The sequence below is a fragment of the Halichoerus grypus genome, chromosome 9, assembly GCF_964656455.1.
Source record: "Halichoerus grypus chromosome 9, mHalGry1.hap1.1, whole genome shotgun sequence".
Taxonomy (NCBI): Eukaryota; Metazoa; Chordata; class Mammalia; order Carnivora; family Phocidae; genus Halichoerus; species Halichoerus grypus.
This window is the reverse complement of record NC_135720.1, coordinates 85,869,087-85,884,624: the sequence shown is the minus strand read 5'-3', so window position 1 is coordinate 85,884,624 and position 15,538 is coordinate 85,869,087. Positions and strand designations below refer to the sequence as shown.

Sequence of the window (15,538 nt, the reverse complement as noted above, 5' to 3'; positions counted from 1 at the left end):
TTGATTTATATATTGGCGTTCCAACCTCTGCACAATTGCTTTTCTGTGGTCAATATGTATTATTTTTGTGTCTAGCATACTGGACTCTAAGAGTAATGACATGTCAGTAAGGTTTTTTTACAGCTTAAAAAATATCTAAAATTAGTTCTGTTAATTCTTGAGGCCATGTGAATTCAAAATAAGAAGCAATCCTAACTTCCACCATTATATTGCTCCAAATTTATATATTGACAATATAAATTGAGAAAACTTTCAAATTTTCTCAACCGTTACTAAGGCATTTTTCTATTTCTGTCACTGACAAAACCTCAAAAAATATTTCTTTTAAAACAATGTGTTTTTTTCCTAGTATTATTTTTCATACTGTTTATTCTTAATTTTTCTTCAGATTGCTGGAAACTACTAGTATTTATTTTTATGCTTCACTAATTTGGATGCAAAACAAATTAATCAAGTTTGCCAAGAGATCCTCTGTTGTCAGGAAGGAGAAGTATAATATACGCACATCTTTGTCTGGATAATTAATGAAAATAATGATTAATCATCTGGATTTAATCAAAAGCTGTTACGATGTCTACTAAAAATAGAAAATGAAAAATATTTTCCCAAAGAGAATAAGATTTTTTTACTGGTAAATAGATAAAGTAAACATATTAAAAAGAACATCATTACCAAAAATATGATGTTATTTTTGTCTTCATAAGAAAAGGGAATTAGAGGGATGAAAAAATTATATATGTATATTTTAAATACCGTTAGTTGAGGAATAGAGTAGCTACAGGGGAGACAATTAAGTTGCCTAATTTTTAGATTAGTCAAATTCACTAAATAATGATTTCATTGATCTCCATCTCATTGTACATCCCCAGACTTTGAGGGTTAAAGTAGTAGAAAGGTAATAGCTTCTCTGATTTTGTATTGCTAGAGTGTGAAAACATACTATTTTTAGGCTTTGTGTTTTTTTCCCAATATTTCCCTGGTTAATATCCTTCAGAAGGCAGATGTTACTAATGAATTGGTCTACGTAAACTTGCAGGCTTCCCGGGAACCTCCTTGCTGTGTTCCCAGGGGAGGGGCTGGCTATTCCTAGAGCTCCAATTCTTGGATCTGTTATTCTTTAGTCATTAAGAATAATGCTAGTTGGGGGCGCCTGGGTGGCTCAGTTGGTTAAGCGACTGCCTTCGGCTCAGGTCATGGTCCTGGAGTCCCGGGATCGAGTCCCGCATCGGGCTCCCTGCTCAGCGGGGAGTCTGCTTCTCCCTCTGACCCTCCTCCCTCTCATGCTCTCTGTCTCTCGTTCTCTCTCTCTCAAATAAATAAATAAAATCTTTAAAAAAAAAAAAAAATGATGCTTTTTTTAAAAAAAAAAAAAGAATAATGCTAGTTGGGTTGTGCCATTCATGGGTAGAAGTTAAACTTAATTTATACATAAAATATCCTTTTGGAGTTACAGTTGCTCTAGTTGTAAATGGTGAGTGAAGCCTACACATTGAATGTGCTGAGAGAAACTTGGGAAATAAGAGAGCCATATCATAAATGTACACAGTAATAGCAACTTAGACCAGAGACGTAACAATGTTTGTGATATTTAACTCATAAGTATTCATACCAAGGGCAGTCAGCAGTAATGTTTGTAATCCCAAACTTGTCTTGAACATTGTACTGCACTCGTATTCAAATTTGTGCCCTGTAATATGGTGACTATAAGCCCCCTCCCCACGTAGGAGAAATGCCATTCTGGGAGTGACTATTCCTTATCTCTGTAAGGTTGCTGTCCAATGGGATTATGTTTTCTTTGGAGACCAAGAGAGATTTCATTTGGGTCTGAGTGATTTTCTTTTAATTTAGCTTTGGTAGGAAGAATCACAAAGCTTGCTTATTTTGAGCTCCTGTCTTCTTTGAGCGCCTCTATTCATTGTCCAGATATGTGTTTTCAAATTTTAGCAGACCTAAGAATCACCCAGAGAGCTTGTTAAAACACAGATTCCTAAGCCAAACCCCCAGAGCTTCTGATTCGGTAGGTCCAATATGGGCCTTCGAATTTGCATATCTAACAAACCCTCAGGTGATGTTGATGATACTGTAGATTACCCTTTGCAAATTACCCTTTGGGTTACACTGGTCTATAGTAAAAATAAGTGAGTAAATAAGTACATACATACATACCAGGTGATAAAATTAACAAAAAAGTGGAAAACAGTTCTCCACCTCAGCCACACTGGTCAAAATTGTGATCTATCCTGAACAAGATTGCAGAATTTTATTTTGTTTATACCACTTTATAAATATTGAGGGATTGTTCCTGTAATCAATTAGTACAGGCAATCCATTTCAAGTCTCCCTAGCCAACTCGTTCTTCAACCCAAAAAGATCTCTTTAGAGTTGTCACTTAAAAAAAGAACAGAGCTATTGACTAGTCTTTGTGGACAAAATGGGATGATTTACTCATTTTCAGATTTTCAGTTCTCCAATCCCTATTGTTCTTGTTCCATGGAGAGTAGAAGAAACAACTTGGGTATCATTGGAACACGTTTGCTATAAAGCTGTGCACTGGCAGGACACAGATCTTCTGTAATCCTGCCATCCCATCCCCAACAACTCTCTTCCTCAGCAGGAGGACATTTTCACTGCCTCTTACCCTCCAAGGTTATTAGCTGCTATCTACTTAACCAGGTATATAATATTTGGGGGGGGGGGCAGGTGTCAGAGAGCAGGATGAGGTCTTAGCTCACATGGACTTATTCTTTCTTCAGTTCCCAGTTGGAGGAATGCTGAATTAATCACCATCACTACATTTGTTATTGATAGAGACAAGTTTAACAAGTTAATAAGTCAGCCTTCTAAATTGTGTGGACCACTGTATTTTATTTTATTTTATTTTTTAAAAGATTTTATTTATTTATTTGAGAAAGAATGAGAGAGAGAGAGAGAGCACATGAAAGGGGGTAGGGTCAGAGGGAGAAGCAGACTCCCTGCCGAACAGGGAGCCTGATGTGGGACTCGACCCCAGGACTCCAGAATCATGACCTGAGCCGAAGGCAGTCGCTTAACCAACTGAGCCATCCAGGCGCCCATGGATCACTGTATTTTAAAGTTAAACGTAATCCTTATTAGAAACCCAAATATGTGAGTGTAAAATTAAAGTATACTACTCTATATTGAAATACTCACATACAAATTGGCACCTGTTCCACCTTTTTCATTCCAAACCACAAGGGTAATCACTAATAGTATTTTTAAAAGGCCCCTACTCCATTAGGATTTTTATTATTTTTCTAGCAAATGTCCTGTGTTTATCCTCTAAGGAATTATATTATTACCTGTTCAGTTTCTAAAGGTTAAAGCAGATGTTTTCGCTGAAGATTTTTGGACATAGCAAACAATGTCGCACCCAAGTGTTCACACCAGTCACTCACCTAAAACCAACCTCTGAGTTCAGTGTTGACAGTAGGTGGCACTAGGTATTGACGTCTTTCATCTCAATGTTCTCTTTGTTTTTGCCAAGCCACCACAGATACATTCTAAAAACTAGGGAAATAAACTAGAACTTGAAGATACCCCATAGGCAAGAGAGATCATCTATTGCTTAATAAATGTCTAAGAAAGTATCTGATCCTCCTGAAAAACATGAGTTTTATTACCTATTCCAGTGCACAGTTCTGCAACAAATCAGCTAAACTTTATAGACAGAATTAAGGAAGAACCACTGGGGTCTAAAATAACGAATGTGTATACCAGATAGTACTATACATCCATTATTCAAACCTGTTTCTATGGAGATGATTATTGTCATAATTTGTCTTATCAGGTTGCTCATCAGATGAGACTTTGGGAAAACTCTCACAGCTTCTGTCACGGCAGAAACCAAAAAAGCAATTTATTGTAATCTTACATTACCCTACCTGGTCCAATTTAGAAATATTTGGCAACATGCTGATCATTCTCAAATTGAAACAGAAAATTTAAGCAGCACTTTTTACTATTTTTTATTTCTTCATTTCATCTGACATTGTTTTTATAGTAAAAATAAACATATTTTAGGAACCACTTAATTATTTCTAAATTAATACAATTAAAATTAATGCAGTTAGTAAAACTGCTCTTTGGGTTTAAAGTTTGCCAAAACCCTAAACCTTAGTATTAGTCCTTATATGTCCTGACTTGTGAATGACCCTAAGATCCTGCCCCTGGTGCTCTCTCTCTCTCCCTGTCTGTCTGGAACTATCACTTGTGAGCAGCACCCACAAATCTGCATTTTTATGTCTCATCTCTTGCAAACACCTGATAGAGCTTTCTAGCTGGGGTAGCCAATCATCCTCAGTGTCAGCAGAAGAACTTTTCTGTCTGATCACCAAATCCATCTTGTCCTCTGAAGTAATTTCTGATTCTTACCTTTCCTAGTGATGGATTCCACTTCCATCAAGTCTTTCTCCAGTGGCCATGCTTTCTCTTCCCCTGGACACCACCTGCTAGTGGGGAGGGGCAGTGTGACATTAAGAGCCTGGGATGTGGAGTCAAAGATTGGCTTTGGGCCTCAGTGTCCTCATATGTAAAATGGGGATAATAAGATGTGCCTCCGGGGATCATTTCAAGTATGAAATTATAAAATGCCACAGGTAATTACAGTTATTAAATAATTCCAGCCCAGGTCATCTTTGTCCATTACCCAAATTACTGCAACAACCACCTTTTCTAATCTCTTCCACACAAGTTTATCTGATTATTCTCCCCTTTTCTTGACCTTAGTCATGGATTCACTTGCTTAAAAAGAAAAAAAAAAGTGCTATGGCTCCTCATTACTTGCCCAATTCAGTGCATACCGGAATCCTTAGGATTCTAGTATCCCCATCTATCAGTTGATTAACTTTCGAGGGTCATCACCCTCTACTCGTTTATAGATAAAATATACACATAACATAACGGATCCCATCCCTGGTTCCTGGGTATGGAAGCACATATTCTGTCCTTACTCTGCTGCTTGCAGTTATTCACCTGGGCTCCCATAGAGTCCCTGTCCTGTCTCCACCTTCACCTGCTGACATGGGAGCATCTTGGGAGCTCAACCCATTAAAAACTGTCTCCTCCTTTAATCATTCTTATTTCTCCCACAATTGCATGAGTGCTTTCTTCTTTGAACCCCTATAGACTTGCTTTGTGCTTCCCTTATTATATATTGCTATTATACTTTATTATTATATGTTATTATATCTCTTAGCTAGAATTCCAGCTCATTACAGATGAGTTATCTATTTTCAGACTCCCAAATCCCCTCCTAGTTGAATGTACACCATTAGACACATGCTCTTTTGAACGTTTTTATTCCATATCATAAACATTGTAACTGGACCATTTGTATATAGTACAATATATGATACAAAATACAATAATTTGTGTAAAAGTATGTGAATAAAAATTTCAAAATGACTATGGTAGTATACCTTACCTTTCATAATCATTTTATTCTTTCAAAATGCTGTTAGTTTGTCTAAGTAGAATTTGAATAGACTTTCTTAGAACACATACTATTTTTATTTTGTAGTTAAAATTGGTGGCATGAGCCTTCCTTCCTTAGAAATAAATCATTGAGATGTTGGAGGTAAGAAAAATATGTATTTTCATAGCAAGTTACTCAATTTTCCCAAATCTCAGCCCTGCATATACTTACAGGCCAGAGCTCCTCGAGGCTGTCTCACAGCCACCTGTCAGGCTAGGATTGGTCCCAGGTATACACAGATAGAGATTCCGAAGGCCTCAGGGTAGCTGGCAAGACAGGAGGATGTGGCCGTCAGCCTCCAGCCTAGAGTAGTCTTGCCCGTTACCCTAGTGTGCCTCCAAATGTTATCATTTTCTACATGTGCCTTGACCTGGAAAAGGTGATGAAGCACAGTTATCCTCACGAGTTCCTAAGATAATATAAAAAATACAAATAAACACAATTCTGTAGCAGCATACCCCAATACAAAACTTGTCTCACTTCAAGTTAGTAAGTAGTTACTTAGAACTATTCCTCACAATTAAAGTTAGCTATCTTTTTTTATTATTATTATTATTAATCTTGTTAACAGGTTGGAACTAGAGTGATCTTGTCTGCTAAGTTGAAATACAGGATTAAAACTAAGTTAATCAGATTTTTTCCAGGGTGTGTATGTATAAACACCATCCACTCCTCAAACAGGCAATGCAATACACATTGTCTGCTAATGAATTTAAAGTTTGTGGTTTGCTACCTCTGAGACTTAGAGACAGATTTTTGCAAAATATATAAATACCTTGTTTACCACTACAACAAATGCTTGGTGATAGTGTAAGATTCTCGGAAAATGAACTGAGAGGCTTATCTGATTGACGTAGATCTACCGACCACCTCCTCAACGAGTGATTTCTCTAATGCCTTGGTTTCCTCATGTTTAAAAAAGAGAGTAATAATTGTTTCTACTTCATTCTTAATATGAGAATTAGATGAATTAAAAAATGTAATGCACTTGGAAGAGTGCCTAAGTCACAGTGATATGTACATATTGCTGTTATAATTATATGTTCTTTCAACTTGACACTGATAAAAACCGTTTCTATGTGAGGAATGCTATTACAAAACACATTTGATAAGCACCCTTCTTTTCCCCCTCAGACCTTAGCAGCACCGTGAATTCTTCACATGAGTGTGTTCCCCTGCTGAAAGTTAGAGCTGTAAGCTGTGTGAGCACAGGAACCAGATCTATGTCATTCACCTCTGCATCCCCCAGCACAGGGAATTCCCAAAACATAAGAATTAATGAATTGCCAGCAAGTGAAATTTGAAATTGGGGTCATGCATAGTGTATGTTTTTTTTTTCTTTCCTTTCCTTTCCTTTCCTTTCCTTTCCTTTCCTTTCCTTTCCTTTCCTTTCCTTCCTTCCTTCTTTTCCTTTTCCTTCCTTCCTTCCTTTCCTCCTTTTCCTTCCTTCCTTCTTTTCCTTTTCCTTCCTTCCTTCCTTTCCTCCTTTTCCTTCCTTCCTTCCTTTTCCTTCCTTCCTTCCTTCCTTCCCTTCCTCCCTCCCTCCTCCCTCCCTTCTTTCTTTCTTTCTTTCTTTCTTTCTTTCTTTCTTTCTTTCTTTCTTTCTTTCTTTCTTTCTTTCTTCCTCTCTCTCTTTCTCTTTCTTTCCTTCTTTCCTTCCTTCCTTCTTTTTTTTTTTTTTTCCTGCATGCCAACTCTACAGTGTAGAACCAATTTCTCTTTAATGCTGAAATTCTAGCATAGGGGTGAAAACTAATTTTCCACATCAAATTGATTTAAGCCCTGTATAATTTTTGCTATTTTTAAGAGACAGAAAATCAGTTTAAATAGACAGATTAACAGCTAATCACTAGGTAATTGCTACCTTGTTTTAAGACAGCATGCTAACTACATACTTGTGACTTCAAGTACAGTTGTATCTTACAAATGGGTTTTTATATCTTTGCACTAGTGATAGCAAACAGTGGGATCTTTCAGCTGATGAACAGAGTTGCTGTTCCATTTTGCTAAGGCACAAAAAACAAGAGTCCTTCATATTGCCCTACAATAATACGTTTTTATTTTGAGCATAGAGAGTGATGTAATTGTATATTTTCTAATTGTATATTTTCTAATTTACAAAATATACATCGGTAGCATTGAACGGGAAAAAAAAAATTAACACAAATCTCTCCCTTTAGCTTATGTTTTTGTCTTGAGCTTTAGTTCCGTACACCAACTGCCTTTTTGATAATACCAAGAGGTGCTCAAATACCTCAAACTCAAAACTATTGTCCGCGTCTACCCTCCCAACCGGTACCTTCCTCATGTGCTCTGACTGAGGCTGTAGCACTGCACTCTTCCTGGACACCTGGCTTTCATCTTTTATTTCTCTCTCTTCCTCGCCTCCTACATCCAGCCCTGGAGCCCAGCCCATTCTCTGTCCTAGATAGATTTTTGAATCCAAAGGCTTCCCTTCCTGTTTCCACCTCCCGTGATGCCACGCCCCTTCCCTAATTACCCCATTTAGGTTGTCACAGGCCCTGCCTTCAGTCTCACTTTCCTTCAATCCATTCCCCAAACTGCATGTATAGCGTTCAACACATTATAACAAATTTTCCTTGCCCTTAAATTCAAACTCGTAGTTTATCTTATCATATGTCACCCCTCCCCCTCCGGTAATTACCCACCTCTACTCATCCCCAACTTTGTACTCTAGCCATTCTGAAATGTTCCCAATTTCTTGGATATACCAGGTTCTTTGTACCACCTTGAGCCATTCTGAAATGTTCTTTGTACCACCTCTACCCATTCTGTAATGTTCCCAATTTCTTGGATATACCAGGTTCTCCTTGCTGCCTGGGTCTTCCTACATGTGGTTCCCAAGGCACACTTTTCCCTTCCTCACTGGCCAACTCCTGCTTATCCTTTCTGGAAATCTCCTACTGATATACTCTCCCCAGGGTACTCCTAGAGCAGCCAGAACTTCTCAGATCATAGTGGACATCCACTGTATTAAAATTTCTCCTCTTAGTGTCTCCCTCACCATCTTGCAAGTTGAGAGACCCTGGCTATTTTTGTTCGTTTTCTTTATGTGCAGCATTTTACAAGGTGATTGGGACATTATGGCTGCTCAGTAAGTATCTGTATAATGAATGAATTCCATAAGGGGCACTGAGGAGAGCCCAGAAAGTTTCCTACTACCGGGGGCTTCATAAACCCAAGATGGAAGAAAATAAATTTTTATTTTAATATCTAGGCTGTTTTGCTTTTGGTATGAGCACAAATACACATATTTTCTGAACTAAACTTTTTAAAGATACAATCTTCAATGAAGGCCATATGACCTTTGTTGAAATATTTTAAGCAGATGGGATTTGACATTACTACTAAAGTGCTGAAAACCCTGCAAATTTGCAAATTTGAATCTATGATTCCTCTATCATCTTCCTTTCTTATTATTTGTGCACTGTGTTTCCATCCACAAGAAGCACAATGAATCCAAGGCTTTATGAATTGATGGAGAAAAACAAAGTGTGTTGACTTTTTTAAGTTTAAAAAATTACTGTGATACTGTTTGTTTTGTTTTTTGGTCTGGTTGAGGTAGGCCATACATTGTCATTAGGGAAATGGAAATTAATAATTGAGGACTGTGGTTGGATATATATAGATCACACTGGAGAATTCTGGACAGGGTTCCATGGACTCTTACCAAGTCAGACACAGCCCTACAAAAGTCAACTTTTGTCAATATCTGGTACCCTGGAAACCCATTTTTGTTAATTTTTAAGAAAACTATAGTAGTTAACCTCCCTCTCTTTTCCTAAGCGAACATTCTTAACCTACTGCTGGTCTACTTACACACAGATATACACACACTCATACACACTGTCCTCAGTACTTTGCAGAATCATCTCATTTTCTGTCATCTTAAGTACTGAGGTAATGGAAAAATAGATCTTTTTTAAAAAAAAAAAAAGATTATTTATTTGAGAGAGAGAGAGAGAGTGAGCACAAGCAGGGGGTAGGAGCAGAGGAGGGAGGGAGAAGCAGGCTCCCTGCTGAGCAGGGAGCCCTATTTGGGGCTGGATCCCAGGACCTCAAGATCATGACCTGAGCCAAAGGGGGATGCTTAACTGATTGAGCCACCTAGGTGTACCAAAAATAGATCTTTTGAAAGTATTTGGTAATTTTTGGCTTAAACTATATGAGTGTGTTCATAGGCATTCACCTACCATTTGCTAGACTTCTAAGTACTTATGTGCTCTAGGAGTGAAACAAAACAGAAAAATTATTGTCTTCATGGTGCTCACATTCTAGCGGGAGAAGGCAATAAATAAACTAATAATAATAATAATACTGCAAAGTAAGAAAGCTAGGAAAAAAGATGCAAAAGTTACCCTCGCCCTCTGTCTGCCGCTCTCCCTGCTTGCGCTCTCTCTCTCTCTGTCAAATAAATAAATAAAATCTTTAAAAAAAAAAAAAAAGATGCAGAAGTTAGAAGGTTAACAAGCATTTTGAAGAAGAATAAAACAGAGGAGGGTGTGGGAGTGTTTGAGAGAAGTCAGGAAATCCCTGAAAAGGCAAGATTTCAGCAAAGATGAAAGGCAGTGAAGACACAAACCATGCAGACATTTGGGCAGGAGAGGGAGGGATGTCCTGGAAAGAAAGAGCAAGTGCACAAGCTCTGAGGTAGAAGCCTTCCTGGAGGATTGGAGAAGCATCAAAGGGGTCAGTGTAGCAGAAGGGGGGGGGGGGGGGCAGAATGTGGAGAGGGTGGGAGCTGAGGTAAGAGGCCAGATTGAAAGGCCTTGTAACTGAGGCTAGTTTTATCACTAAACGTCGTACTTACTGGAAAAGAAGAAATGTTATTTTTTTCCCCAAGTACTGTACCTTTAAAAAAAAAAAAAGCGCTAACCCATATTCCCCAGCTGACAGTTACTACTTCTGCCCACCTCAATTTTGAACCTCATCATTTTCAGGGCGAGCCCGGTAAACATTTCGCCCTATTGGCCCACCCGTGCCATCTAGTGGTTAACGCTTGCAATTACCCGAGTTTCTGACCACACAGCCGATGGTGGGGGAAGGGCGCAGGAAAGGGGGCTAACTTTTGGCAGAATAACAATAGGTGTGAAAAGCTTTCTGAAACCACAACAGGGGAATGAGGAAGTCTAGGTTGCCAATTGCTTCTTCATTGCTTTGTGTCAAGATTAAATCAGAAACAAAAATTGAATGCTCTAGCAACCCGTTTTCTCAAAATTCATCAATGGAGCTAAGTTTAAAAACATTGAAAAACAGAAAAAAAATACAAGTGAAGTGAAAGTGAAGGATTAAAAATGAAGAGTTAATGAGGGAGATTTTGAACAGAAGTTGGATGTGTAGATGGAACAAAAAAAAAAAGAATAATTAGGTGTAATGGTACTAAGAGATTAATTACTGGTATGTCTTTATTAAAAATGGACTAGTTGTTTTACATGGAATTCGATTATGTAATAAACTATGCATGATGTCCTTTGTGAGTTTTTAACATTTATTATGATTTTCCTCTTTTTTATATTCTAAAGTAATTTTGGTTGACATTTACAGAAACACAGGAGAATGTGACCTGGTGTGGAATATTTGGAGGATGACAATTAATTCTGTGTGGCTGATGCATAGGAGAATAAATATGAGCCATAACTGGAATGCTAGCTTGGAGCTTGCTAGAAGGGCCTTTATTTATCACAGGGAGCATAGTTATCTTTATCCTGTCAGTCCTGGAGAACCATGGAAAGGTTTTAAGCAGCAAGTTATGGGATTAAACTTCATTTGGGAGATTACTTTGTTAATATGGCATGAAAATTGGATTAAAGGTAGAAGATACGAGAGAATAAATAGCTCCACTATATACCCAGTTCTTTGGCTGAGAAAGCAGGCATCATCCTTAACCCCTCAGTCCTTCATTCCCCACATCAGTTAGTCTACTACTTTCTAAATTTATCTTGTGCCCACCTTTTCTTCATCTTTCTGACCACCATCATTTCAGCGCTGAAGCACTACATTAACCTCTTCAACTGTCTTGCCCTACCTACTGCTCTCCCATCCCTGTTACCCATAGAAAGCAAACCGATCTTCTTAAAATTAAAAATTGAATTATGTCGATCTTTTGTTTAACCCTTCTGTAGCTGCCTGCGAGGCCCTGCAGGCACTAATGTTAGCCTGTCTACCAGCCCATCACTCCACACTCTTCCTAAAATTGTTCCCTCCAGCTCCACTGGTCTCAGGCCCCAACCTCTTCTCTGCTTCCAGGCCTTTGCACATACTGTTCACTCTGCCTAGAGCGCTTGCTGCCCTTCACACAGTCAGTCACAGTTAAGTGTTGCTTCCTCCAGGAAGCCTGTTTCCATTCTTCAAAGTTTAGATTGAAATAACATTCTGTATTAACTATTGCAGAGCTTATCATAGTTGTACTCAACTAATGGTATGTTTAATTGGTTGACTGAAAGCTCCATGAGGCAGAGAGCGCTGCTCTCATGCACCATTGATTTTCCCTAGAACAGAGCCTAGCACGTGTCAGGTCAATGCTGAATGAACCGATGAGGTTGTTCCCCTCATTCAGATGGGACAGGATGGATGCTTGGGTAAGCAATGGAGTTAGAATCATGGTAAGTTAAGGGAAGAGAAGGATAAATAGAAGATGAATCTGATGGGTTTAGTTATGGGTACAAGATTAGAGGTATCATTAACAGAGTTAGGGAATACAAGGAGAGGAAACAAGCAGCATTAGGGAGAAAAATGGTAGGAGTTGAAGTGTAGGCAGACTGACTCCGACATTTCTTTGGAACAGAGAGAACAATCAGTAAAAAATGTCACTCAGCAGTTGGATGTGCCAGTCTAAAGCTCAAGAAAGACATCTGAACCAAAGAAACACATATGTGTTGCCAATACACAAGTGGGTAGAGGGTGTGTATCAAGGCTTGACTGCAACATAGCAAGTAAGAGCTGGGAGCAGAAGCCAAACTGATCGAATTCTTACTGTGGCTCCAACATGTGCTACCTTTTCCTTCTTCCTACTATTTCCCCTTCATTGTCATTAATCTGGGCACCACCTAGCTGCCTAGCAGTGACTGACCTCCCTCTCACAGTCTCATCTCTGGGCTTTGCCTTTTCTTCCTGACACTGTCACCCCTCCTCTCAGGAGATACTGTCCTGGCCTCTTTGGCTATATAGCAGGAGGGTGGACTGGGTAGCAGGGCCAGAAACATCTTCTCTTCGTGGGGTGGGGATCAGACAAAATGGGCAAAGTGGTTCCCAGCTGGCTAGTCTCCATGGTCAGTGTGGAAGTGGGTGGTTGCGGGTGCTTGGCTGGTGGTAACTGCGGCATCCCTTAATTTATTTTTGTGCTGTTTCTGTTCTCGTGATACTGGAGGAAGGAGTCCTGTGGAGGGGCTGTCCCTACCTTTGCTTGAGTTGTACCATTTTTTTGTGATTTTTAAAAAATTTTATTATTTTATATTTTTGATTTATGGTGACTCCACCTCTATTCATTACCACCACTCCCAGGCCAGACTCAGTGTCAAATCCTGCTCTTGGTTCCTGGGAAAGGGCCAGGCCAGCCTGAGCCCTCCTGCCCCCTGTAACAACCTGGACAGATAAGACAAGATAAGAGGAATGGTTTAAACATGTGGACATTTTAGAACTGAAAGTGACATTGAAGATCACCTATTTCACATCCTTCCTCTTTACAGATGAGAGCACCAAGGCCCTCAAATAAGAGGCTTATCTGAGGTGACCGAGCTTGGAGGTATCTGCAGGACTAGATTCTAGAATCCCGACTCAGTAGCCTTTGCTTTGCCTTCCTGCATATCCTCTTGGCTACTTCCAATTATTCAAGATAAATGCCCTCATGCTGAGTTAATAGTCTAGGTTCGCATTAAAATACTTAGACAACAGTTTCCAATTTAGGGAATCTTCGCTTGGTGGATGGTTTAGCAGTCGATTCAACCTTCACCAGCCCCATTTTCATAAAAATGTGTCCACCTTACCCCACTGGTGATCTCCTAAAGGCCAAACCTAATGCGCTCATCTCAGGCATTACTCACTGGACTGTCTCCATGGGGCTTTATGCTCTGACTTCTCCCTCCTCCTTGAGACCGCTTTCTTTGGGGTCCTAGAAAGCTATTCTCTCTCAGGCCTCCACAAGGGACTTGGACAGTTCTTTCTTGGTCCTTGCTCCTTGGTCCCTGTGTCCTTTGCAGAATCATCCATGCCCCGCTTTTTCCTTTGTTAAATGCTTTCCTTAGATAATTTCTATGTATTAATAATAGTAATAATAGTGAGCCCTTATTAAAAGTCTTACATGCATGGACTCATTTAATCTTCCCCAATAATCTTATGAGGTAGAGATTAGTAGTCTCCTTTACCATATGGGAAAACAGGCAACAGAGAGGTGAATTATTATTATTATTATTATTAATTTTCAGATTCTAAACATTCTTTTTACTACATGATAGTACCAGAGGAAAACCAAGTATAGAAGTGAACAAATGGAGGAGGAAGGGGTTAGGGGGAGTCATCACCACCCCTCCCCCCTCAGGAGCCAAGTGTGCCCTTCAGGGCCCTTCAACCTGTCCAGGCTGTTACAGGGGGCAGGAGGGCTCAGGCTGGCCTGGCCCTTTCCCAGGAACCAAGAGCAGGATTTGACACTGAGTCTGGCCTGAGAGTGGTGGTGATGAATAGAGATGGAGTCACCATAAATCAAAAATATAAAATAATAAAATTTTTTAAAAATCACAAAAAAATGGTACAACTCAAGCAAAGGTAGGGACAGCCCCTCCACAGGACTCCTTTCTCCAATATCACGAGAACAGAAACAGCACAAAAATAAATTAAGGGATGCCGCAGTTACCACCAGCCAAGCACCCGCAACCACCCACTTCCACACTGACCAGGGAGACTAGCCAGCTGGGAACCACTTTGCCCATTTTGTCCGATCCCCACCCCACGAAGAGAAGATGCTTCCAGCCCTGCTATCCCAGATAAAGAAAATATTATTTCAAGATTGTAGTTTCTCAAATTGTATTCTTCCCCACTGATAATTATAATGTATCCTAATGAGCTCATAAATTCTGAAGTAGAATCAGTATCTGTAGATTATGATTATCATGGATTAAATAGTATATTGTCTCTCCCTGGAAGTCACACTCATATATGTATGTATATATATATATATATATTAGGTACTTATTTTTTTGGTCCTTATTTACTTATTAAAAGTATTTATATATCAAATATTGATTCATTTATTTATTCAATTTTGAACAACTTCTGTGCGCCAAACCATTAGGTGGGAGATACTGAGATGAGAAGATAACAAGATGCCAGGCAACTAGGGAACACAAATATGTGAGCATATACGTGGCAGTGCTGTGTGAAAGGCACAAGAGTAGGTGTGTCTAGAGAAAGGACTGGTGTGTTCTTTCTAGGAGCAAGGTGTGAGGTTTAATGCAAAACACGGTATAGACAGACTTCACAAGTCCTTTGGCCTCCTATTAAAATATTTCTGGTATACCTCTGTAATTCTTGGAATTCCCTATAACTTTCTCATCTCAGTAATTTAATTGAGTTTTTGAAAATACAAAGGCCAAAAGATCAAATCAGTTCATTTTTATATGATGTCGTGTGATTGACATCATTGCTCTTGTATGAAGAATAAAAAGTTACATATTCTTGCCCTTTGTGTTTATTTCCTCTTAACACTTAGAGTTAATAATTCAAATATGGTTTTCAGTTTATTGGAAATCATTTTATTGCACAATATTTCAAAACATTATGAATATTGGAAAGATTTTTTATTTATAGGCTTGAATGTAATGTTCAATTTATAAGCAAATTCAAATGACTTTTTAAAAAAGTCTCCATAGTAAGCGCTTTCAAAAGAAAGAACATTTTTGTGAAGATTTCATAGATAATGAAATGTGGTGGTTTTTTGGTTTATGAAGACATCGCTAACATCTCAGTAAACGATATACTTTAAAGAAAATGGAAGAGCTCTGCAGATAGATGCATTTGAGGACTATTTATTGC

At 38.9% G+C, this 15,538-nt stretch overlaps 1 protein-coding gene across 4 annotated transcripts in view; it reads left to right on the top strand.

The window, feature by feature from the left end:
- The window catches only part of ADGRB3 (adhesion G protein-coupled receptor B3), a 711,244-nt gene that overhangs the window by 311,270 nt on the left and 384,436 nt on the right, over positions 1-15,538 (top strand). The gene's annotated exons all lie outside the window — the stretch shown is intronic.